General features: G+C 45.3%; 1 protein-coding gene across 2 annotated transcripts in view; it reads left to right on the top strand.

Moving 5' to 3' along the window:
- LOC149451889 (NACHT, LRR and PYD domains-containing protein 3-like) overlaps positions 1-26407 on the top strand; it is a 73656-nt gene that overhangs the window by 24183 nt on the left and 23066 nt on the right. The gene's annotated exons all lie outside the window — the stretch shown is intronic.

Below are 26407 nucleotides of genomic sequence, written 5' to 3'. Positions count from 1 at the left end.
CACTTAAATGATATATTAAGAATATTATATTACTAGATGAGAATAGTGCTGCACTGCCCCTAGTGACCAAAAAAGAAACTAATAATAAACACCCCCCGAGCATCAAACCCAATGTGTAAATGAATAAATATGTGAAATAAATCGGTCAATAGTAAATAAGAAAACTGCCTGAGCCACTAAATCTAAATGATATGTGAAAAATATATCAACAATAAACCATATTCAAGTAGCAATAAATGCCTGGCCAACAGCCAACCTATAATAAACAACCGGCTGAGCTGAAGAATATAGTGTAAGAACCAACAAGAACAGTAATAAATAAGTGAAACGTATATCAGAGATAAAACACGATCACAACAGCAGTAAACACCTGGCCTAGCTATAATAGCCACCCAGCTGAGCTATAATAAACACCCGGCCGAGCTATAATAACCACCCAGCCAAGCTATAATAAACAAGGAAGTCCCTCTTCTGGTATAACAAAGTTGCAGTTTATTTTTTCCATTCGGCCATTTGCAATGTGTTTGTCATCTACCAAAACTCAATGGAAAGACCCACCACCTTCCTCAAATATATAGAAGAAATGATCACTGCCCTGATCTACCAGCAAGGATCCCCCCAGAAAACATTCGCTCTGATTGTGTGAGCAGACTTCACAAGCAACATTTTCCAGAAAACATTCCAGCCGCAGAATCAGGAAGAAGACGCCAAAAAAAGTTGGGTATGCAGCAGAAGAGGAGTTAGGAGACCCCAGTGTTCATTGTCCCCAATGTCCCTCCCAACCGGGCCTATACATCAGAGACTGCTTCTGACATTATTACACGTCACTAAAATATTAGTTCCCCTTATTTTTACCATCCTGCCATTTCCCAGTTCCTAAAATCCATGCTGATCATTTGTCTGCAGCCTTGATGGACCACGCCTCTGCCTTCCACGTTGACTGACCCTGGCCTGGTTACTGACTATGCCTCTGCCTGCCGTCTGGATTGTTTGTAAACCACGTTTCTGCCTTCCACCTGCACTGACCTCGGCCTGTTAATCGGCCATGTTTTTTGCCTGCCGCTTGAACTGATCTCTTGCCATGCTACTGTAGTAGTGGGTACAAGATAACACCGGGGTCTCACATATGTGAGGGGCTTCAGGGTAGAGAGAACCAGTTTTTGGCTGTCACTGGTGATAGGACTGATGTCTGTCTGTAGCCAACCTGTCCTCGCTCCTCTTTAGCACCGGATCCGGGGAGATAAAGCCATTGACACAGAAGTGTTGTAAGCCGTATTTCTGAAGTGTAATCCGATGTGTTCGGGGTAATATACAGAAACAAAATAGACGTCTCTTAGGATAACCAATAAAGCATTACACTCTTATCAGTATAGTTATGTGAAAACAGAAACAACAAAAGCTGAGGGGCCCCATATAAGATATTTCCATTTACACAGAAATGAGAGCAAATTCCTGAGAAACCAAACTTAAGCTGTTCTATATCTAACATGGAGGCATTATATAGAATGGATGCCAGTTTAACCACTTGCCGAATGACGGCTTCACTGCGGCTGGCCAGTTCTGGGAGGGTGTCATATGACGTCCTCTCAGAACACGCCCTCCTGCGTGCCCCCGACAATCTTTTACCAATCACAGCGGCCTTTTACCATGTGATGAGCCGTGTCCAATGACACAGCAGATCACCGGGAAATACAGTTGCCAGTTATTGGCTGCACTTTCCTCACACATTCAAAGCGTGAGGAAAGTACTGCCAATAACCAGAAATTGTCAGAGGAGGGATCAGCACCAATCATTAGGGCACTGATAAGTGCCCTGATGATTGGTGCCCAGCAGTGCCACCCACCTGTGCCCATCAATGATCACCAGTGCCTTTCAGTGCTGTCCAGCAGTGCCACCCAGCAGTGCTGCCAGTCAGTGCCCAGCAGTGCCACCAGTCAGTGCCACCCATCAGTGCCCATCAGTGCCAGCTCATCAGTGCCGCTTATCAGTGCTGCCTATCAGAACCCATCAGTGCTGCCTATCTGTGCAGCCTCATCAACGCACATCAGTGAAGGAGAAAAATTAACTGTTTGCAAAATTTTATAATAGAAACAAAGGAAAACCTTTTTTTTTTTTCAAATGTTTTGCTTTTTTTTGTTTATAGCGCAAAAGAAAAACCCCCAAGACAAGTAAATACCACCAAAAGAAAGCTCTATTTGTGTGAAAAAAAGATACAAATTTCATATGGGTACAGTGTTGCATGACCGCACAATTGTCATTCAAAGTGTGACAGCGCTGAAAGCTGAAAATTGGGCTGGGCAGGAAGGGGGTATAAGTGCCCGGTAGGGAAGGGGTTAAAGATACATCTCCTTACAACCGGGATTTGTAATTCCCGGATCAGGGTCTGTTAGTCCGGAGGCTTCGACATGATTGGGTGGGATAAAGCCTCTACCCCTGTGGCCGGGTCTTACCTGACAGAGGCCTTAAGCCTGATGTTCCCTCCTGCTGCCTGGACCAATACTGTGCTGTCCATATCTCTGCCTGCTGCCTGTATGGACCCAGGACTTTTTATGGACCATGTTTCTGCCTGCTACCTGAACCAGTACTTTGGCTGTGCTGACCATATCTCTGCCTGCTGCCTGTAATGACCCAGGACTTTTTTGGACTATGTTCCTACCTGCTGCCTGGACACCAAGTCCCAAACTATGTTGCCACTTCTCCCCATGTAGTCTGGGCATCTCGGGGACTCCACGTGACTATCTTTTCCCTCATAAATCTGAAAATTACATGTATAGCCTGTTGCCATCTCACAGGTCTTCTTTTTTTTTTTCTCAAAAAGTTTATTGAAAAAAAATACAGATTGACACAAGAAAATGTGCAAGTGAAGTGTACATGAGACATGTGGCAATGCATATACCAAACAAAAGAAAATGAAGTCCAACGCAAGAATGATCAATGTGGATGAACTAGGCCATGACAGGGTTGTGCCTGTAATATTCAGGTATTCTTATCAAACGATTGAAATAAAGAGGTGCTGGGCCTCCTATAGTGATGTCTCGAAGTGTGGATCTGTAGAGGAAAGGAGGATATATATGACGTCTAAGCAGCAGTCAATGCTACAGGTTTGGGATGTTGGAGGTATCTGAGTGTGAATGTGGGAGTAAATTGTTGTGGGAACCGCTAATGGAGAGAGGGAGATGATGCTGTCAGCATACCTAATGTTCTTCTGAATGATTATCTAAAACTTGTACAAGTAGGAAGGGCGCATGCGCGGCCAGCTATGAAGGTGGACGTGAAGTGAATCAGCTCCGTCCACCCGCCAGCTACACAACGGCACACACCGGCCCTGGGACTCCAGAGTGACACCGCACCGACTGTATAAGGTGCCCGACCCTCCGCTGACATGCCGAGGCGAAAAAAAACGGGAGATCAGCCTAACAAACTGACTCAATTCTTCCCGGCCGTCGGGCCGGGAATCCAAGATGGCGCCCGTGGCTGCAAGCAGGGAGACAGCAGCAACGCCCCACAGGAGGACTACAGGACCCAGCAACAGGATCCCAGGCTGCAGTACCCGCTCTACCCCGGGGACCCTGGTGAGTTGTCACCCCCATTGTCCCCTACATCATGCAGCCCTGTTAAATCCAGGCCCCGGTTAGAGCAGGACCCCAGCGCACTATTCCAGGCCTCAGACCCTCCATCGCATCCATCCCAACCAGCCATGCCTGACATAGACGCATTCCCTGCGTCGGATATACCTCTAACAGAGATCTGCATGAGAAATATGCTCACGTCTCTGCGCCAATCTCTACATAACGATATATTCACATCACTCAACCAAATATCTAATAGAGTGCAACACCAGGAACACAGAATTAACCACATTGAAAACAACATGGGAGACATCATTACAGCGCACAACAATCTAATCGATGCCCATACAGAGCACTCATCTGACATTGAGCAAATCAACCAAAAATTGGCTGACCTGGAGGATAGATCACGCCGCAATAACATTAAGTTTAGAGGAATTCCCGAATCTGTCGCAAACGATCAGTTACTCCTATACTTACAGCAATACATTAAAATCCTCCTTCCATCAATATCTGACTTGGAGCTCGCAATCGACCGTGCGCATCGCCTACCTAAGCCATCCTTTCTAACAGCATCCATCCCTAGAGATGTCCTAGCACGCATTCATTTCTACCATGTAAAGGAAAGAATTATGTCGGCGGCCCGAAATCCACCACAGCTCCCTCCATCACACACAAATATCCGCTTATACGCAGATTTATCTAAAGCTACACTCCTTAACAGGAAACGTATGCTATCCATCACCAAGGCCCTCAGGAACCATGGCATAGCCTACCAATGGGGGTTCCCCACCAAATTAACGGTGCGGCAGAATGGTAGGATCTTCACCATTAAAACATTGGAGGCTGGCCTGGAATTACTTAAAACCTGGAATATCATCCCCGCGGAACCACAAGAACCCTCGCATAGTGCTATGGAGGCAACATAGCCCCTACTGGTTACGCTTCTTTTTTCACTAGTCATATCCATATCCTCTCCCAGGAGCCACTCACTTACTCGATTTGTCTGGCGTTTGGCCTAAAATCCTTGAACTTCGTTCAAAGTACTTGAAATTGGCCTGACCGCCACCCTAGCGGTCAAGCCCTCCTAAACCCCCCAGTTTTGAGGTAGCAATGTTGGCTACTCGAGATGTTTGCATTTTTCGCAAATGGTTTTTTTACTGTTTACCTTTCCCTTATTCCTTCCTTACCCTGGCACCATTGGACATCTACTTCATACCCAAGTGTTATCTACTGCGACACACCTTGGAAGAATTCCTCCAACGTCCCGATTGAGTCACAGATCCAACATCTCCATTCGAGCACTCATCCTCTTGAAAAATACGCCACCTTACGAGTCACCCAAATATCACTCAGGTTTACGGAAATCCCTGAAATTATAATCACCAATGGTTAACATTTCGTCCTTAAACGTCCGAGGCCTAAACTCGCCATACAAAAGATCATTACTATCTAAAGAAGCACGGAAGTCACGAGCGGACATACTCTTCATACAGGAAACACACTTCGCTTCCCAAAAATCTCCTAAACTATATCTTCATCGTTTCTCTCAAATATTCATGGCAACCAACGCCAAAAAAAAGAATGGAGTGATCACTGCCATTAATGACTCTCTCTCATTCCGTATCATATCACAGACAGCAGATCCACTAGGACGCTTCCACATATTAGTGTGCCAAATAAACGACAAGACCCACACATTAGTGAATGTCTATGGACCGAACTGCAAACAGTTACGTTTCTACCGTAAACTTTTCAAAACTATCTTCCTACATAAACAAGGGAAACTTATCGTTGGCGGCGACTTCAGCATTATAGGAAACTCAGACATAGATTCATCCTCCACTTCCAAATACACGAAACCAACTTTTAACCAATTTCTTCATGACAACGACTTGTATGACATCTGGAGATGTCAACATGGTTCTGAACGAGACTATACTTATTACTCTCCTCCACATCTTTCATACTCACGAATAGACATGTTTATAACGGACAAATGGACACTCCAACAGGTGAAGTCATCTAAAATAGGGTCCATAACCTGGTCCGACCATGCTCCAATCCAAATATCAGTGGACGACGATCAAAATACAGCGCTACCACCTATCTGGAGACTTAATTCTGCACTTCTAACAGCACCGGAAAACCTGAAGCATATCCAAGAAGCTCACAATTTTTTTATTTGATACCAATGCCACCCCTGATATGCCTATCACCACATTATGGCCTGCTTACAAGGCCTACATGAGAGGTATCCTCATCCAATTAAACTCCCGCATTAAAAGACAACGTTCCCGACAAATTGACCAACTCATGACCTCCATCCGCTTAAATGAAAAACTCAATAAACGGCACCCAAACCCAGCCACAACAGCGACTCTAAATTCGGATAGAAATAAATTACGAACCATTTTCCTACACACATACGATGCTAATTTGCAAAAAACAAAAGCCAAATTGTATGCACTCGGCAATAAAGCTAATTCGCTCCTTAGCAAGATCATTAAACAAAAACGACTTAAAACCAAGATAACCACAATACGACATCCCACCTCACAGAATACCCTGACAAACCCACAAGACATTGCCAATGCTTTTGCGACCTACTACCGTACACTATATAACCTAAAAGATGACACTAATACAACCCAACCAACGACACACACAATCGAACAGTTTCTACATAACACTAATCTCCCACGCATAACCCCGTCTCAACTTGCATCTATCTCTGTACCGTTCGATCCTCCTGAGATAGAGAAAGTCATACGCACTCTTCCTCTGAGCAAATCACCAGGGAACGATGGCTTTACCAATGAATATTACAAAACACTTGCCCCCAATATCGCCCCACACCTATCTCTCCTATACAACCAAGCCGCTACCTGCGGAGAATTCCCTCAAGACATGCTACAGTCAATAATTACTACCATCCCGAAACCTGGTAAAGATCCGCAATTGGTACAAAATTACAGACCAATCTCACTTCTCAATACAGATATAAAGATCTACGCTAAAATAATCGCCCTAAGACTACTCCCTTACCTACCGACTTTAATTCACCCGGACCAAGTAGGATTTATTCCTGGTAGACAGGCCCCCGATGCCACCAGACGAATCATATCCCTAATACATCACCTTGAACTAAATACCCAATCCTCGTTTTTATTATCGCTCGATGCAGAAAAAGCGTTTGACAGAATCCACTGGCAATTTATGTCTCATACCCTCCAAAAATTTGGAATATCTGATTGGATATTATCTGCCATTTTATCCCTTTACTCTAGACCCTCAGCCAGAGTTCTAACCAACGGCACACTATCTCAACCCTTCTACATTTCTAACGGAACTAGACAAGGCTGCCCTTTATCCCCTATCATCTTTGCCCTTCTTATTGAACCACTAGCAACAAACCTCAGAAACGACCCTAAATTCACAGGAATTAAATTTCTACATTCAGAGCACAAGATCAGTCTATTTGCAGATGACATTATCCTAATGGTCACCAACCCATACAACTCCCTTAGGACGATACGAACGCACATCCAAAACTATGCATCCATATCTTACTACAAACTTAATGAGCCGAAATCCTCCATACTGAATCTACACACACCCGAGATTACCCAAAATCTAATTTCTAGACACTTCCCCTTTACTTGGGAAGAATCTAGTATTCCGTACCTAGGAATTAAACTTACTCCAAATACTAAACAATTATATAGTGCTAACTTTAAACCATTGCTTGAATCTATCCCACAAGAGATTAAAGGATTACGCTCCACTTCCCTCTCGACGTTAGGTAGAATTGCGACACTCAAAATGTGTATCTTACCCAAGATACTCTATATCTTTAGAACACTCCCTATCCCAGTCCCCCAAACCTTTTTTACAAAACTCCAGGCAATACTGAACAAGTTCCTATGGAACTCGAAAAAGCCTAGATGTACCACGAATCTTCTAATCCGCCCTTCCACCAGAGGCGGAGCGGGTCTCCCACACGTGAGATCGTATTACCTTGCTGCTCTGTTAGATCAGCTCTTTTTCTGGGGGCGGCCCACTGTAAGCAAAACCTGGACGCTCATGGAGACCTCCCTATTCCTACCACATACCTTGTCAAACTTATTATTTATACCCCACGGAGTACACTCTATAAATCCACACAATAACCCTTGCATACTAGCTTCCCTAGCAGCTTGGGATGACTTTATCACTCATACCCATTTACGCAAAGATAACCTTCAAATTCCCACCCCGCTTTCATCCTTGCACTTCCTCTCCCCTCAGTTAAACCTGAGCCTATGGATGAAACATGGCATACTCCATATACATGACCTATACACTAACAATACAATACACTCCTTTCAACTTATTCGAGAAAAATATCGAATCCCGGCTACTGAATATTTTACTTATTTACGTTTAACCCATGTCCTCCGCAAGACGAAAGTACCACCTAACATAAAAATCCCAGCTACTGCGCACCATTTATTTCAAAAATCGGCTTACCCAAAAAAAGGTATCTCAACGTTTTATACAATTCTAGTGGATTCACAGTTCACCACATATACATCGTCCCTAGCAAATTGGGAAAAAATACTTCGTCAACCGATACCTCCCTTGACATGGGAGAGAATTTTTACCACTACTTTCAAAGCTTCAAAGTGCAGCTCACATTGGGAAACATACTTGAAAATACTCCACCAATGGTACTTAACGCCTGTTAAGCTGTCTGTATTTTACCCTCAACATCCCCAAACTTGTTGGAGACATTGCGGTGGAACAGGCTCCCTTTTCCACTTACTGTGGGAGTGCAAATCTCTTACTTCTTATTGGAATCAAGTTTTCCATTTAATCTCCTCGATTGTGAAGACCCCAATATCTCCAAACCCTGCTCTAGCGCCTCTCCATATTGATCTAGACAAAATTCCATTATCATCGCGCATTATTACCATACATATCTTGTTTGCTGCAAAGCTCAACATCACTAGGCTATGGCGTTCTATTACTATCCCCTCTCTGTCTCGACTACTGACTGACCTTAACTTCTTCTGCGAGATGGAGAGAAGAACAGCCCTTCGTAATGCTTCGAATCACAAATTTGAGACCCACTGGACCCACTGGTTACAAAATCCCAATTGCTCAATAAAATGATATGAATACCCCTCTACACTACATGACTCCGATAAATCAGGTGCCTATACTTCCCCCCCCCTCATCCCCTCCTTTCCTCTCTAACCCCCCCTTAAAGATATATACTAAAATACCAACTGGTTCACATAATGTTGCATACCTCTCATGTGGCTAAAACAAATCTCTACAATATACACCGGCCAAATGGCGGGTTATTGTCAATTCACCCCTATTTTTTTTTTCCTTCTTTTCTTCAACATATACTTTGTATTAATTGTGAACCGCTTTACGCTACTATTTTCAGTTGTTTGTATGTTTTGAAATTTTTCCAATAAAAATATTTGAAAATAAAACTTGTACAAGTATATGAGAGGAGAAGAAGAGGAGAAAAGAGAAAAGCGAGAAAGAAGGAAAGAGAGAAAGAGGGAAAAAAAAAAGCGGAGGGGGAAGGGAAGCGCATGGGAAGGATAACCTTGTAAGCTTGAAAGAGCAGGGCCCTCGATCCCCTCATGTTTTGCATTGTATTGTTGTTGTTCTGTCATGTGTTCTGTCCCCCTTTGTAATGTACAGCGCTGAGCGAACTATTGGCGCTTTATAAATACTGTATAATAATAATAATAAAGTAAGAGGAGTGACTACCAAAACTGTTTTATCATCAATGCGGACAATAGCGGATGCGTTTGGAGTTTAAACTGTCATCAGTGTCAAGTGATTGTGGGTTGAACACAGGGGGGGAGTATGATGACCGCCAACGGGTCAAATGCAACTGAGTAACACCATCAGGAAGTCTAAGTCAATTCAGACAGATTGGTCCATGAGGGATCGATATGCAGGGGTAGTCAGAAAGTGGGTCCAACAGGCCCATATGTGGGAGAATTTCGTAGGGGTGTCGAGTGCAGTCGCAATCAGTTCTTCCATGTCCGCCATTTTACCCACTTGGATAAGCCAATCACGTATGGAGGGGGGGGGGGGGGGCGTGTGGAGCCCCATAGAACAGGAATATAGAGTCTGGCTGCATTGACCATATGCATGGCTAAGGATTTGAAGTACTGTCCCCTGGGAAGGGAAGAGTGGTGGAGGAGGAATTGAGCCTGAGAGAGAGCTAATGGTAAGGTAGTTATGGGCACCACTAGCCTATGGACCTCTTGCTAAAATGGTTGAAGAACCGGGCAAGACCACCAGATGTGGAGAAATGACCCATCTGAAGTCCCGCATCTCCAACAACTGTTGGGAAAGGAGGGGTTGAAGCGATGAATTCTCCAGGGGGTTCGGTACCATCTAGAGGCTATTTTGTAGCCGTTTTCCTGTTTTGAGACATTGAGGGAACATTTATGAGAGTCCTTAAATACCAGGTTCCAGTCTGAGTCCGATAGGTTAGCTTCAAGATCTCTATTCCAGGCCCGACATGAGGGAAGGGAGTTATACTAGGAGGGGGTAGATCTCCGAGATCAGATGTTTTCGTGGTTCAGCTTTAGCGCATATAGATTCAAAAGGAGTAAGAGAACGGCTCCAGTTATGAGGGGGTTTATGTGAAAGCAGATAGTGTCTAATCTTGAAATATGCCCAGAAAGGGAATTTGCGGATACCCAGGCTTTCAAGCAGTTCTCGGAGTGTTTTCACCTTGCCTTTGTGGAGAAAATGTTTCACTAAGATCTGTTTATGTGGCCAGTGTTTAAATAAAAAGTCTTTGTGCATTCCGGGGGGGAAGTCAGAGTAGAGGCAGATGGAGGTTAAGGGGTTGGGTGTTTCGGAGATGGATGCAGATTTACAAGCCGAGTGGAAAATTTTTAAAGTAGGCCCCACCAAAGGGTGAGTGAGAAGAACATGGGGCGTGTGCTCCGGTAGAAGCCAAGGGATCGATGCCAGGGGTAAGGGTGAGCATGCATTTTCTATATATATCCAATCTTTGGAGGCAGTGTGAACGTGCCAATCAACTATCCGGGAAAGGTGACATGCCCAGTAGTAGCGATGAAGGTCAGGGAACCCAATTCCACCTTTAAGTTTAGAAAGGGTCAGTTGGGAGTAAGCAATGCGCGGACGCTTATGGTTCCATAGGAATAACAAGCACAGTTTTTTGCAAGATATAAAAAAGGCAAGAGGTAAGTGAATTGGTAATGTTTGAAAGAGATACAGGAGGCGGGGAAGTATGTTCATTTTGATTATCGCTGCCCTCCCAAACCAGGAGAAACAAGGATGATGCCATTTATTGAGGTCCTCCTGCATAGAGCGAAGAGCAGGAAGGAAATTTTTGGCTTTAAGGTCGTCAAGGTTACGAGTAAGCTGGATACCGAGATAAGTAAAGGATTCCCTTTCCCAATGAAATGGGAATTGGGACTCACAGAAAGAGACTAGTTCAGCAGGCAGGGTAATGTTATGGGCGGCAGACTTGGAGAAATTAATTTTAAAAGTCAACAAGAATCTGAAAAGGGCAAAGTCTTTCAGTAGATTCGGCAAGGTGGTGTGAGGGTCAGCAAGGAACAGGAGAATGTCATCCGCGTAGGCTGCGAGCTTATATTCTTTGTCCACTACCTTGATCCCCTTGATATCGGGGTTTAAACAAATTTTCCGTAGTAGAGGCTCAAGGGATAAGACAAACAAGAGCGGGGAAAGGGGGGCAGCCCTGGCGTGTACTGTTCTTTAAGTGAAAGGAGTTCGACAGATGACCGTTTACCAGGACTTGGGCTGTTGGGTCAGAGTATAGGGCCATTATAAAGTTAAGCATCTTCTCACCCAAACCCGGTGCCAATAAAGACGCCTTCAAGTAATCCCATGCAATCCTATCAAAGGCCTTTTCTGCATCCAAGGAGAGGAAAAAACCGGGAGAGTTAGACTTACAGAGCCAATGGTTGAGATTAAGGGCCTTAATGGTATTGTCCCTTGCTTCTCTACCAGGGACAAATTCCACTTGGTCTGGGTTGACCAGGGAGGGGAGCAAGGGGAGAAGGTGATTAGCAATGATCTTCATGAATAATTTAATGTCCACGTTCAGCAAGGAAATGGGTCTGTAGTTAGAAACATGAGTGTTATCTTTCCCGCTTTTGGGGATAACTGTAATGTCAGCCTAAAAAGATGGTTTTGCGACCATGAAGGTTGAGAGAGTGTTAAAAGCAGAAAGAAATGGAATACCCAGGATATCTAGGAAAGATTTGAAATAGGCTACTGTAACACCATCAGGGCCCGGACTCTTACCCAGTTTCATCTGTTTTATTGCGGACTGCAGCTCATTTAAGGTCAGGTCTTTTTCCAGAACATGAACCAAATCCTCGGAGAGGGCAGCTGGACTGTAGAGATGGAGGAATTCGGAGATCAAGGAAGCTCTGGATTTGTCCGTGTGTATAGGGGGACGTTCCGGAGGGAGATTGTATAAAGATTTATAAAAGCGTTCGAAGTGGGAGGCAATATCGGGGTTAGATGTAGCCTCAATGCCATCAGAGCCTTTGATTTTATGTACCATCATGCTGGCTCATTTCTCACGCAGAGCTCTGGCTAGAAACTTCCTGTTCTTATTTGCGAATTCGTAGTACAGCTTTTGTGAAAGAATGTATCTTTTTCTAACTACCTTACCCAGTTCCGTGAGAAGTTGTGTGCGAGTATTCGTAAGTTCTGAAAGGGTCGACGCAGCCAGAGTCCGCTTGTGTGCTCCCTCCAAGGAATGAATCCTATCTGTGAGGAGCTTCAGACTCTCCATTTTGACTCTCTTACGTCTCGTCGCATTGGCTATGAGGATACCCCGGATGACACACTTATGAACTTCCCACTGCATGAGGGGTGAGGTGTCCGAAGAGCTATTCAAGGAGAAATATTCAGTCATATCAGAGCGGATCTCTTGTTCGATAGCGGCATCCACAAGAAGGGAAGCATCTAGACGCCAATATTTTGAGCACGAGTGTGTAATGGGGAACTGCAATGTCATGGTGATGGGGTGGTGATTGGAAAGGACCATTGGTTCTATGGTAGCAGCGTGGAGGAATGGGAGATCTGATTGCGACAAGAATAAGTAATCTATCCTAGAATATTTATTGTGTGGCGGAGAGAAAAAAAGTGTAATCTTTAACGGTAGGGTAGAGGGTACGCCAGGAGTCGTGAAGTTGCAGGTGTTGCAATTGTATACGTATTTGCATAAGAGCCTTGTAGGGTAAAAAAGAGCATCCCGAGGAGGAGTCTAACAGAGGGCTCAAAGAGACATCGCCCCCCAGTATCAGCACCCCTGATTGGAAAGCAGCTACTGCAGAGGTGAGTGAGCGTGTGAAAGAGACCTGTTTAGTATTGGGAGCATAAACGTTGGCAAATGTGATAGGTCTGTTGGTGAAGACTTCCTTTATAAACAGGTATCTACCTTCGGGGTCCGCCAGGGAATCTGTTACATGGAATGGGAGGTGTCTGGCAAACAATATGGCTACTCCTTTTGATTTGGCTTTCTATTTGTGTAAGTAGGAGAGAAGCATGGAACGCTTTTCGGGTGTGTTCAAACCCTTGACATTGAGTGAGAGAAGTTTCAAAGACAATTGTCCCATCGTTGAGGTGGAGGGCATGGCTGCTGGGTAATGTTGCCTAAGTCAGATGCCTCGGTGTACTAAGGATCAGGAAGGTGGGAGAGAGGAGAAAAAAAAGGGGGGGGGGGAAAGAGGAGGGCAGGGTAGGAGGAGTATAGGTAGTAGACGGCTCGAGGAACAGGCCCACTATTCCACGTGAGAGGAAAAAGAACAAGGAGAGAAGAAAAGATAAGGGAGAAAGAAGAAGAGCGCAAAGAGGAAGGAAAATAAATCAAGAAAAGAGATACTAGTAGCCGAATAAGGGGTTCAGTATAAGCTCACCAAGCTTACTGTATAGGGAATGAGGTCGGCGTAGAACCAGGAAGTGAACAGCCGCCGGCCCTCTATGAGAAGTTATGTAGAGGAAAAACAAGATCGAGGATGCAGGATTCGAGGGGAGCAAAGGATGCCGGGAGTCCTCAGGGTTGAATATATAGAATAGGTCACCGGTCTTCTGTGGGGGATGGAGTGTGATGTAACGTTCACAGGGTGAAGACCAGGATGATGGGAATGGGTGCAACATGAGTGTGAGGCTACCAGTCAGGGAGCATTGCTACACTTTGTATATAAGAAGTGCCAGGGCGCATATAGGACGAATGCGTTACAAAGGACAGCTTATGCTAAGGTGAAATCAAGACTGGTAAGGGACTCATCACTAAGAGTAGAGTGGTGAAGGGCCCTTTCAAATATTACAGGCAAACCGTATCACAAGGCAAAAGTATAACGAGTCAACAATAGCAATACAGGTGAAATCATGACAGAAACAGGCAAAATACTAATAAGCCCCCGGTCAACAAACAGTAACCGTCTAAGCTCCTTAGGATCAAAACCAGTCATTTTACCTAAGAATATAAAAAGGGCTAAATAATATACATAAAGAAAAAAAACACACAAATGTAGTATCTGAAGCCCTCAGGGTAGCAGAGGGGACGAGCATTACCTCTCTCAGATTGGCATAAAAGAGGGGACGAGGAGGCGGAGGGATAATGTGTATGGGGGTGGTCGAAGGCACGAGAACCCTCAGGTTAACCTCGTCAGCCAGGTTAGGAAGTAGAGACGGGCTGGAGAGAAAGACATGACTCCAGTCAGGATGGTCTAGCAAGTGGCGGGGAGAGGTGATGCTCATCCACAAAGCTAAACTCCGTATACAGTAATAGCTGCTACAATCCCCTAAAAGGCTGCTACCTGTCCCAGCATTCAGTATCCTCGTCCCCTCAAACCACCCCCCAGGAGAGATATGGGGCCTCTGTCACATTCCCACATAGAGTATACTTTACGAATTAGGCAGAGGTCTCTTCCGAAGGATCAAGATGGGCCGAGCATTCTGAAGCATGCAGGGGGTGAGCAGTATACTTCTGAACAGTCTCATGCGAGCAGCAGGATGTCTTCAGAGATGTGAGGGTGAAGTTCAGGTATTGCAAGGAAGACCGAGGCTGAAGGATGGTGATCGTCCAGGATGCGTTCGGATGGTAAGAGGATATAGGAGGCTGGGAAAAGGCGCGGATCGAGAACCAACTGGAGGCGGAGTACCTGCTGTGGGATGCAGAGTACTTAATGACGGTAACCGAGGTGGAGCCATGAAACTGTTCCCCATCATGGGAGGTTGAGCCGATTGGAGTGTGGTCAATGCTCGTCCCCTTGTCAGGCAGGGAAGAAGTGTAGAGGCCTGATAATTGCATACAGGTCAATGACTGTAGGTGAATCCAGTGGAGAATTGGCTACAATCTTGGCGGGTAAGTAGTATGTGCAGCAAAGTATAGGTCCAACGAGTATTGATCAGTGAGTGAGTGAATAACTGGAACTCTCGGGGAAAAATGGTGAGAAAATGTGCAAAACAGTGGCAGAACGTAGTCACTCGGCAAAGTGTGCACCGGAAAGTCAGTATTGAGTGAGGATCATAGACTATTAGATTTTGCGCCGTGGCTTCCTGTGCGCCAGAGAGGCTGTTGGGCTGAAGGTGGCTGTTGCGCCCCCTGTGGGGAGTCTTGGAGGAGTCGATGGGGACATCTGACCCCTGCGATGAGTTTGACCGTGCCAATCCATAGCGCTGTCCTCAGATCCCAAATCCTGGGCTGGTGGCAATCTCATGGAGCTGGTAGGTCGATCAGTGGGATGTCCATGGAGGTACAGAAAGATGGCAATTCTTCAGGGGTTCGCAAGTTGTAGGAACGTCCGTTAGCTTGTACAGTGTCACGATATAAGGTCAGGTTCAGAGACCAGTTGCTACAGCAGTTGTAAGGCTTACCTGAAACCAGCAGGATTAGTACACCAGCGGCCCACCCTGGGAATGATGCAGGCTCACCTGAGATGCGGGGTCTAAGCATCCACAGGTCTTCCCCAGAGCTTCTAATGGTGGAGATGGATTTGGCTGCGTGTGAATGCCAGGTCGCAGATGTCAGGATCACCCCACCAGGGAATGAGTAGGCTGGAAACCAAAATCGGATCAAACAGTTCAGGGATCAAACAGAAGCGGAGTCAGTCACAAGCCAAGGGTCGGTCACCAATGGTAGTAGATAGGATAAGGCAGAATCGTAGTCAGTAGCAAGCCAAAGGTTGGTAACGTAGATGAAGACAGCAGCAGGAACAGTAAGCGGGATATTGGCTGGTAAGGCACAATAATCTGGCAAGGAGGAAGTGCATGGACATGGATTTTTTTAAGGAAGTTCATGGGAGGAGCAAGGAGTTCAAGGTTCAAGAGAAATCAAGGCAGAAGGACCAGGTTCGATCCCAGGCTCTGACATACAGAGAGGCAGAAGGGAAACCTCCATCTGTAAGGTATGTTACGTGATCCGGAGCGTATCCAAAAGGGGGCGTAACCGTTGTCGTAGGGTAAAGCTGGATAAGTCCTGAAATAGTTGTATTTCTGCTCCCCCATATAAAAGATGCCTTCTGTCTCTAGCACATCTGAGGATATCCTCTTTGAGCGGAAAACTTACAAGGCAGCAAACGATATCCCTGGGTGGGTCTGCGTCTCCCCTCCTAGGGAGGATCGCTCTGTGCACACATTCTATGTCAATCGAGGTTGCTGACGGTCGACCAAGGAGGTCATTAAATATGGCCCTTACCGCTTTGGGGATATCGGTAGTTTCCACTGATTCTGGGAGACCGCGGATTCTAATGTTATGTCTGCGGCCACGGTTGTCTAAATCCTCAATATGCCTGTAAAATTCCCTGATAGTAGAAGCTTGTATCACTGTTTTTTCCTGTATATCAAGAATGGCGGACCCGTTTTGCCTGGAGGCGGATTCCACCTGATCCAATCGTGAACCCATTGCCCGTATATCCTCACGCAAATCACCAAAAATCGTGAACCCATTGCCCGTATATCCTCACGCAAATCACCAAGAGCGGCAGTGAGTGTAGCAGTCAGGGTGGCCTTGATGTTCGCGGCCACAGCCTGAAGATCCCTTAAGGACAGGGACTGGGAGGCAGAAGGGATGTCATGCTGGGGCACTGTGTCCGGAGCAGCGTGCATGGCAGGGCAGGAGGAATTAGCCATGTCAGCGGCTGTAGAGGGAGGGGGGAGGGGGATGCAGAGGGAGAAGGAGATGGCTGCGGCCCCTCTCTTTGCTGCTGGGAGCGGAAGAGCTCCAGTATATGTCTCCCCTGCACACCCTGGCCCCAAGGGGATCGTGATCTGGCACCGGATGATGTCCGGTCCATCTTCCCCATTGTGAGACAGCCCTCTCTCACCCAGCTCCTCCTGCGTGGCGGAGAAGAGGGTTCCGGCCGGGGGGAGCTCTCAAGCTAAGCGGCCATCTTCCAGCCACGGCAGACCACGCCCCCCCCCCCCTCATAGGTCTTCTACATATTGACCCCAGATCTGGCACTCTTGTTGGGGAGATTCTGTTTGAATGCAAGGAGGCCAGAAAAATTAATGAGGGACTCATCTAGGCAGAAGTTTTGTTGGGGAGTATAGACATCATAAGGTGATTTACGAAGGGATACGATCAATTTCTGTCTGTCTGTAGCCCAACCTGTCCTCGTTTATCTCTTACCACCAGATCCGGGGAAATAAAGCTCTCCACACAGAAGTGTAAAAGAAGTATTTCTAAAGGTTTAATACAAAGCAAGAGAAGATATACAGAAACACAACAGGTGTTTCTAAATCAGGATAACCAATGAAACATTCTACTCTTCTCAGTTGTCACGTACCTGTCAGATGCACAGCAGAGCCAGGTATTTAGCCAGGACAAAGGACTGGAACGGAGTCGTAGGATAGCCAAGGTCATAACAGTCGGGCAGCACGGTACAAGATCAGGAGGAAATGCCAGAGTCAGGAACAGAGCCAAAGTCAGGAAATGGGGGCCAGGAAAGTACTCAGAGTCGGGTCAGGAACAATCACACAGGAAACAAGCAGGACACGGGGGGAGGGGGGGGAGCTGAAGACCAGTCAGCACTGAATCATCATCAAGGCGCTCTTTAAATAGCCCGCCCAGTGCCGACAGGTGCGCCTGGGTCCTAGTGCCCGCCTGCCTGTATGCCTTGTCGGGATCCTGCGAATGTGCAGATTCATGTGCTGCGGCGATCTTCTTGTTCCCTTACATTGCCCCCCCCTATGGGCAGCCTCCTGATGCCCACTAGGGCTCGTTTCTCAGGATGACGATGGAGGTAGACTTGAATTATTCGTGGGGCATGGACATTAGTAGATGGTTCCCAAGAGTTATCCTCAGGTCCATAACCCTTCCACTTGATGAGGTCCTAGTGCCTGCCAGGCATCATCATTGGTGACAGGCGCGCCTGGGTCCTAGTGCCTGCCCGGCATCATCATTGGTGACAGGCGCGCCTGGATCCTAGTGCCCGCCTGCCTGTATGCCTTGTCGGGATCCTGCGAATGTGCAGATTCTTGTGCTGCGGCGATCTTCTTGTTCCCTTACATTGCCCCCCCCTATGGGCAGCCTCCTGATGCCCACTAGGGCTCGTTTCTCAGGATGACGATGGAGGTAGACTTGAATTATTTGTGGGGCATGGACATTAGTGGACGTTTCCCAAGAGTTATCTTCAGGTCCATAACCCTTCAACTTGATGAGGAACTGGGTCTGTCCACCCCTCTTTCTATAGTTCAAGATAGCCTCCACTTTGTATTCTTCATTTCCATCACCAACAGTGGAGGAGGTGCCTCAGAATTCTGGTTGGGGAACCCACTTGAGACATGTGGTTTCAGTAACGAGCAATGAAATACCGGGTGGATCTTTAGGTTAGCTGGTAGTTCCAATTCAAATGCTACAGGATTGACCTTTCTCTTGACGGAAAATGGTCCCAGGTATCTCGGACCCAGCTTTTTGGATGGACAATTTAATTTCAGATTAGCTGTGGACAGCCAGACTTTATCCCCTTGTTTAAGTTTCAAGTTGCCCCGTCTCTTTCTATCAAAAAACTTTTTGTTACTCCCTTGGGCCTCAGAAATTGTTTCTTGTAAAATTTTGCTGTACCTCCTGAGAAACTCCATCCTTTCTTCTACCGCTGAGGCAGCGGCCTCCACTGGTATTTCTGGAAGAAAGGAGGGGTGGTATCCGTAGTTAGAGTAAAAGGGGATTGAGTGGATGGAATTATTATATGCGAACTCTGCTAGAGGAAGGAGTGATGCCCAGTCATCCTGTGAATATGAGAAGAAGCATCAAAGATATTGCTCAAGCGTTTGATTTGTCCTCTCCATTTGTCCATTTGTTTGAGGATGATAAGCAGAGAAGCGTAACTTGATCTCTAATGCCTCACACAGAACCTTCCAAACTTTAGATGTAAATTGTACCCCTTGATCCGATAAAATATTTAAGGGAACACCATGAAGCCTTACAATTTCCCTGATGAAAGCAGAAGCTGTTTCTGTAGTGGAAGGAGTCCCTTTCAAGGGAATGAAGTGGGCCATCTTGGACAAACGATCAACTACCACTAAAATAGTGGTGAACTCCTCAGATGGGGGAGTTCCACAATAAAATCCATGGAGATCATGCTCCAAAGTTTTTCTGGTACAGGCAGGGATTCCAGCAGGCCCCAAGTTTTGGCTTTATCCGACTCATTCTTCAGACAAACTGCACAATTTCACATAGTCCTGGCAATTTCTTGCTGCATTAGGCCACCAAAAGGAGTGAGATACTAACTCAGATGTTTTGAAAATTCCAAAGTGACCTGCTAAGGGGTGGTCATGACATCTCTGGAGAATAAGTGCTCGAAGTCCTTCGGGCACAAAGATCTGTCCTTCGTGGAAGTACAGGCCATCCTTAAATTGTAGATTTATATTTGCAGGAGGTGGGAGATTGTCCATGGCTTCTTTTATTTGAGTTACAAGATCCGTTTGCAGAAATAGAAAGTTCTTGGCTGGCAAGATTGTATCAGGTTCAGACTGTACAACTGGGTCAGGAAACATGCGGGAGAGTGCATCGGGTTTACCATTTTTTGAACTCGGACGGTAGGTCAGATGGAACACGAAGCGTGAGAAAAATAGTGCCCACCTAGATTGTCGTGGCCTGAGTCGTTTTGCAGTTCAGGTACTCTAGATTTTTGTGATCGGTAAAGATGAGAATAGGATGGGCTGCTCCCTCTAGTAAATAGCGCCATTCTTCCAATGCTGCTTTGATGGCTAGTAATTCCCTGTCTCCCACATTGTAATTTCTTTCAGAAATGTTCAATTTCCGGGAGAAGAAGGCAACAGAATGCAGAAGGGATTTGGGCCCCTGCCTTTGTGACAGGATGGCCCCTACCGCATTTTCTGAAGCATCAACTTGGAGGATGAAGACTAGGGCAGGATCAGGATGTTTCAGGATGGGTGCAGTTGTGAACATGGTTTTTAGCTGTTCAAAGGCTGCTTGGGCCTCAGGAGTTTACTTGAAGGGCACATGTTGCCTAGTGAGCTGTGTCACTGGCGCTAGGATTCCCGAGAAGTCCTTGATAAACTTCCTATAGAAGTTTGCGAAGCCTATAAAGCGCTGCAGAGCTTTCCTGTCTTCAGGTATGGGCCATTCCAAGATGGCAGACACCTTCTGAGGGTCCATGGAGATGCCTTCAGGAGTGATCACCAGCCCGAGGAATTGGATACACTGTTTCTCAAACTCGCATTTTTCAGCTTTTGCATAGAGATGGTGTTGGTGTAGTCTATCCAGTGTCTTTTTTATATGGTCACGATGACTTTCGATGGAAAATGAAAAAACCAAGATATCGTCCAGATACACGATTAGAAATATATCCAGGTAGTCCCGAAAAACATTGTTTACCAGGTGTTGGAAGGTTGCTGATGCATTGCAGAGACCAAAGGGCATTACCAGATACTCAAAGTGCCCAAATCTGGTCCGGAAAGCTGTCTTCCATTCGTCTCCCTCCCGAATTCTCACTAAATTGTAAGCACCCCTCAGATCCAACTTTGAGAAAAAGCATGCTCCTCACAATCTTTGGAACAACTCGGGGATTAGAGGAAGAGGATAACTGTTCTTGACCGTGATTTTGTTCAGGTCCCGATAGTCTATACAGGGTCTCAAGATGCCATCCTTCTCCACAAAGAATATGCCGGCTCCTGCTGGTGAAGTAGATGGCCGAATAAACCCTTTTTCCAGGCTTTCAGCTATATATTCCCAGAGGACCTTTAATTCAACTTCGGACAGAGGGTAAATCCTACCAAAAGGAATCTTGGCGCTGGGCAAGAGCTCAATTGGATAATCATAGGGCCTATGTGGAGGAAGGGTGTTGGCACTCTTCTTATTAACCACATCCAGGTATTCGTGGTAAGACGTAGGGACAAGCTTCATGGTTTCAGGGTCAGAATGAATGCTGAGGAGAGGGGTTGTCCCACCTGTCTCTTTGAGGGTGCAGTGAATCTGACAATATTCAGAAGGAAAAGAGATCTCTCCGGTCAACCAATTGATGGTTGGATTATGCGCTTTTAGCCAAGGCATATCGAGGATGATTGGAAAAATTGGGGAAGTGATAATGTGCATACATAAGAATTCTTGGTGTCCCGACTGAGAATAACAAAAGATTGGCAAGGTTTCTTGTGTTATCGGACCAGAACTAATACCAGACCCGTCTGCCAGATAAACTGCAAGCTTCTGAGTTTTCGTGCGAAGGGGAATCTGATTCTGTGTAGTAAAACGAGAATCCATGAAACAGCTACAGGCACCTGAGTCAATGATAGCCGGGACCGTGATAGTCCTTTCGGCCAGTTGTAATTGCAGCTGGAAGGACGGGTGCGTTCAGTCAGTACCCTGAGGGTGCATCATGTAGCAGCAGCTGGGAGAAGTTTTGTGAGGTTTGATCAGGCAGGTAGCCATGAAATGTCCCGCTTCACCACAGTAGAGGCAGAGATTGGACTTCTGCTGATGGAGGCGTTCTGCTGTGGATAACTGTGGTCTCCAGAAGCTCCTTCTAGCTGGCTTGGTGGGCAACTCAGACGGGACCATATTCATAGCTGGCCCAACCTCAGGGCATAACAGAAGTTTCCCACTGGTCCTTTCATTTAACCTTTCCCGAATCCAACAATAGATATTGATCGTTAGGTCTATCAGACTCTCCAGTCTTGTTGGTACCCCCACTCTGGCCAGTTCATCCTTTAGGGTGTCAGAAAGACCAAGGCGGAACTGATGATGGAGAGCAGACTCGTTCCACTGAGTATCAGAACTCCAGATACGGAAGTCAGTGACATAATCCTCCACAGGCCTTTGGCCTTGTTGTAGTTTCCTGATCATAGACTCTGCAGTTTGGCGCTGGAAGGGGTCTGCATAAACTTGTGCCATTGCTGAAAAAAATGAATCCACAGAGGTTAGGGCTGGATCATGCTGTTCACGGAGATGGAATGCCCAGGACTGGGGTTGCTTTCTCAGAAGGGTGATGACAAACCCCACTTTAGTAATTGGCGAGGAGAAGGTCCTGGGGAGCAGAGAAAAATATAACTCACAGGAGTTACGAAAAGTCCTGAACTGCCGTCTATCTCCAGAAAAGAACTCAGGCGTAGGACAGAGGTCCCAAGGAACATGCTGATCTTGGTTTGAGTGGCTGTACCACAGGTTACTGTGTCTGAGAGGACATTAGGATCAGTTCGCAGTTTGCTCTCCAGGTATTGGAAGTTCCTCTGCAGGTCCTGTATGATGTTGGACAAGGAAGTCACAGTTTGGTGAATGTCCCCCAGTTGTGAGGCCTCCCTTTGAGACTCCATCATTGGCTGACTGGTACTGTCACGTACCTGATGGGAGACTGAATTGACGAGGTCGGCCTCACTTGTGTCACTAATCCTGAGCCCGCTGAGGTTGGAACAGAGGGCGTTTAAGGACCAGGGGGACAAGAGCGCCAGAGTTTTGCTTGCGGCTCTTGCAGATGATGACCTTGGTAAGCAGGATATCCTCTGATTTGGGTACTGTGGAGATAGACCAGGCAGGTACAGTGGATTGCCAGATGCACAGCAGAGCCAGGTATGTAGCCAGGACACAGAACTGGAACGGAGTTGTAGGATAGCCAAGGTCATAACAGTCGGGCAGCGCAGTACAGGATCAGGAGGAAATGCCAGAGTCAGGAACAGAGCCAAAATCAGGAACCGGGGGGGGCAAGGGGAGTACTCAGAGTCTGGTTAGGAACAAGCCGGGTTAGAACCAAAGGAAATCTCACAGGAAACAAGCAGGACACGGGGGGGAGCTGAAGACCAGTCAGCACTGAATCATCATCAAGGTGCTCTTTAAATAGCCTGCCCAGCGCCGACAGGCGCACCTGGGTCCTAGTGCCTGCCCGGCGTCATCATTGGTGACAGGCACACCTGGGTCCTAGTGCCCGCCTGCCTGTATGCCTTGTCGGGATCCTGCGCATGTGCAGATTCATGTGCTGCAGAGATCTTCTTGTTCCCTTACATCAGTATAGTTACGTGAAGAACAGAAACTGCAAATGGCTGAGAGGTGCCATATAAAGTGCATCCGCTTACAGAGAAATGAGAGTCATTTCTGAGAAATGAGACTTACTGCCTACATGTTGTAGGCATATAAAATGTGTGTATCATAGATATAACTATATATAAAATATGAGGAAATGTACTGTATATACATTCATGGATGTGAGGTTGGCATTCATAGTGGGCCAGACGAAGTGCATATTTTACACACCAAAAGGATAGCCAAGGACTCCTTACTATGTTAATATATGTACGCGGTAATGACCTTCCCTTTGTTGTGTTGGGGTAACCTGTGTTTGGGTACATATGTGGAAAGTCGGGGGAAGTTTCAGAGCAGATTATCTGCAAATAGATTGGGAAAGGTCTTACATATTCATGGTGTGCTTGTTTATGGTGAGGAGAGCAGATTTGCCATAAACAAGACAAGTAGTATCTATTTAACCTTTTAATTAAAATCTATTCATACAGCTGTTCCAGGTCTAGACACATGAGATCAAACATGCTACTAAAAGTGGCCAATCAGAGTGCTTGCCATTGTACTGAATGGGAAAAATGTGTATAATAAGGAAGCTTCTTTTTGGTTAAGAGACACAGATGACAGGACACAGGAAGGTTCTCTGAAGGGTTCTAATGATTGCCTGTCATCTGCCTCATCTGTACCTCCGCTGGGAGAGGAGCTTCTTCTGTCATTAATATGGGAGCACAGGTATAGATCATAACTCCCATTATTGCATGCATGGAAGTGACCTCGGTGCATATTACAGATCGGACATATGATGGACGGTGTCGGATCTCTATGCTTGATATGAAGGATCTTACATGGGACTCTGAGGGGTGTTGTTCATTGTAATATTTACAAGTATTCAGCCGGATTTCTGTCATCTGTAACAAATATCTTTATCCGAATAAATGCATCTCTCTGGAATACAACTATTAGTTGCTGCAGGAAAAGTACATATATAAATGCACCCTGGTCCTCCTGAGAAGGGCTGGATCTCCATGTTTGATATGAACTGTCTGTTGCAAATATCTTCATCCGCTCTGTTTTATGGATTGCTATAGTTGTGTTCATAATTTAGGACAACATTGGTGCCGTGACCCGGATTAGTTGTTACATTAATGTTAAGACACCATTGACCAATAAATAAATAACCTCCTAGCCTCAACTCCCACCAAAAAGTCACACTTTCTCCCTAGAAAGTACTATACAATAAATAGAGATGAGCGAATCGAATCAGGCGAAGTGGAATTCGATACGAATTTCGGGAAAAATTTGATTCGCGGCGAATCCGAATATTTGCCTACTTCGGGTGCGCGAATCAAATTTTTCCCGATCAGCCGGCAAAAGTGTCCCTGCAGAGAGCTCCGCTATTTCTGACAGTTCTCTGACAGCTCCTTCACATGTACAGCGGTTGAAACATCTGTATCTATTTGTTTCCATTTAGGATACAGATGTTTTTATTCGGAAACAGATGTTTCAACCGCTGTACATGTGAAGGAGCTGTCAGAGAACTGTCAGAAATAGCGGAGCTCTCTGCAGATACACTTTTGCCGGTTTGGAATTCTTATTTTCATCCTACTTCTTCTTCTTCTTCATCCTCATCCTCAGAAGAAGAAGAAGAAGAAGAGGATGAGGATGAAGAAGAAGAAGAAGAAGTAGGATGAAAATAAGAATAATTCCAAGCCGGCAAAAAGTGTATTTGCAGAGCTCCTCTAAGTGTATCTGCAGAATACAGGAGCTCTGCAGATACACTTTTTGCCGGCTTGGAATTATTCTTATTTTCATCCTACTTCTTCTTCTTCTTCTTCTTCATCCTCTTCTTCTTCTTCTGAGGATGAGGATGAAGAAGAAGAAGAAGAAGTAGGATGAAAATAAGAATAATTCCAAGCCGGCAAAAAGTGTATCTGCAGAGCTCCTGTATTCTGCAGATACACTTAGAGGAGCTCTGCAAATACACTTTTTGCCGGCTTGGAATTATTCTTATTTTCATTCTTCTTCTTCTTTTCATTCTTCTTTTCATTCTTCATTCTTCTTTTCATTCTTCTTTTCATTCTTCTTTTCATTCTTCTTCTTCTTTTCATTCTTCTTTTCATTCTTCATTATTCTTTTCATTCTTCTTCTTCTTTTCATTCTTCTTTTCATTCTTCTTCTTCTTTTCATTCTTCTTTTCATTCTTCATTCTTCTTTTCATTCTTCTTCTTCTTTTCATTCTTCTTTTCATTCTTCATTCTTCTTTTCATTCTTCTTCTTTTCATTCTTTTCATTCTTCATTCTTCTTTTCTTTCTTCTTTTCATTCTTCTTCTTCTTTTCATTCTTCTTTTCATTCTTCTTCTTTTTCTTCTTCTTCTTCTTCTTCTCACTCTGGTTTTGGCCCCGTGACTGCCCAAATGAGTGAAGTGTGCGGTGATTCTAAGATCGACGGCACTCATCTGCATGTCATACTGACTGACAGTATTATTTCTCTTCCCCAGCAGACTCCAAGGGCATTTAAATTAAAGGTACAGTGTTCTGCACTAATATAAAGGCTCTCTGAAGCCTAGAAACCCTTTTTATAAGTTAAATTCGCGGCGAATAAATTCGGATCAAATCAAATTTTTCCCGCAAATTCGGCGAATCAGCCGAATCGAATTTTTGACAAATTCCCTCATCTCTAACAATAAATATACCTTTTTGTGATATTCCACGTGAATTCCCAAAGAAAATATGAAAATAAATGAAATAAATTAAAAAAAATTAAACATAAATGTCTAATTCAATTTCAATCCCAAATGTGTCCAATAAAGTCCAAAATCCAAATTTTCACTTCAGTCCAGTAAGAAGGAATATAATCCTAATTATTCCACGAACACCTCAAAAAAAAGAAATAATCTATAGTGCATTACCTTTAAACATATACAGTACATAACACCCAAATCTGTGCAAATCACAAACCACTCTTTAAATGTGCAAGACACATTAAAAATATATATATATATAATAAATAAAAAAATCTATAAATAAATAAACAGTGAGCACTCCGTGACCACTCCAATATTGTGTACACTCTGTGATCCAACCAACAGTGATGCTAAATACTATTACACTGACCAAGTTCCCCTGAGTCCCCCTATGTCAGGCCTTGTCTGCTCCTGTTCAGTATCTGCTCATCATTTCTCTGTGTGATCTCAGTAATGATATGGGAGACATTCTACTCCAGAGACAAGCTTCCTACAGAGTGAATGGACTGCTGGAGAGATTTACACCCCTCCCCCTTCCATGGGTCATCAGAAGGGGATTTACTGACTTTTCTCACCTTGATGATGGGACCCC

The sequence above is a fragment of the Staurois parvus genome, unplaced genomic scaffold (assembly GCF_062004578.1).
Source record: "Staurois parvus isolate SC_StPar_1 unplaced genomic scaffold, SC_StPar_1.0 ptg000512l, whole genome shotgun sequence".
NCBI classification, from domain to species: Eukaryota; Metazoa; Chordata; class Amphibia; order Anura; family Ranidae; genus Staurois; species Staurois parvus.
This window is presented reverse-complemented; position numbering and strand designations above follow the sequence as displayed.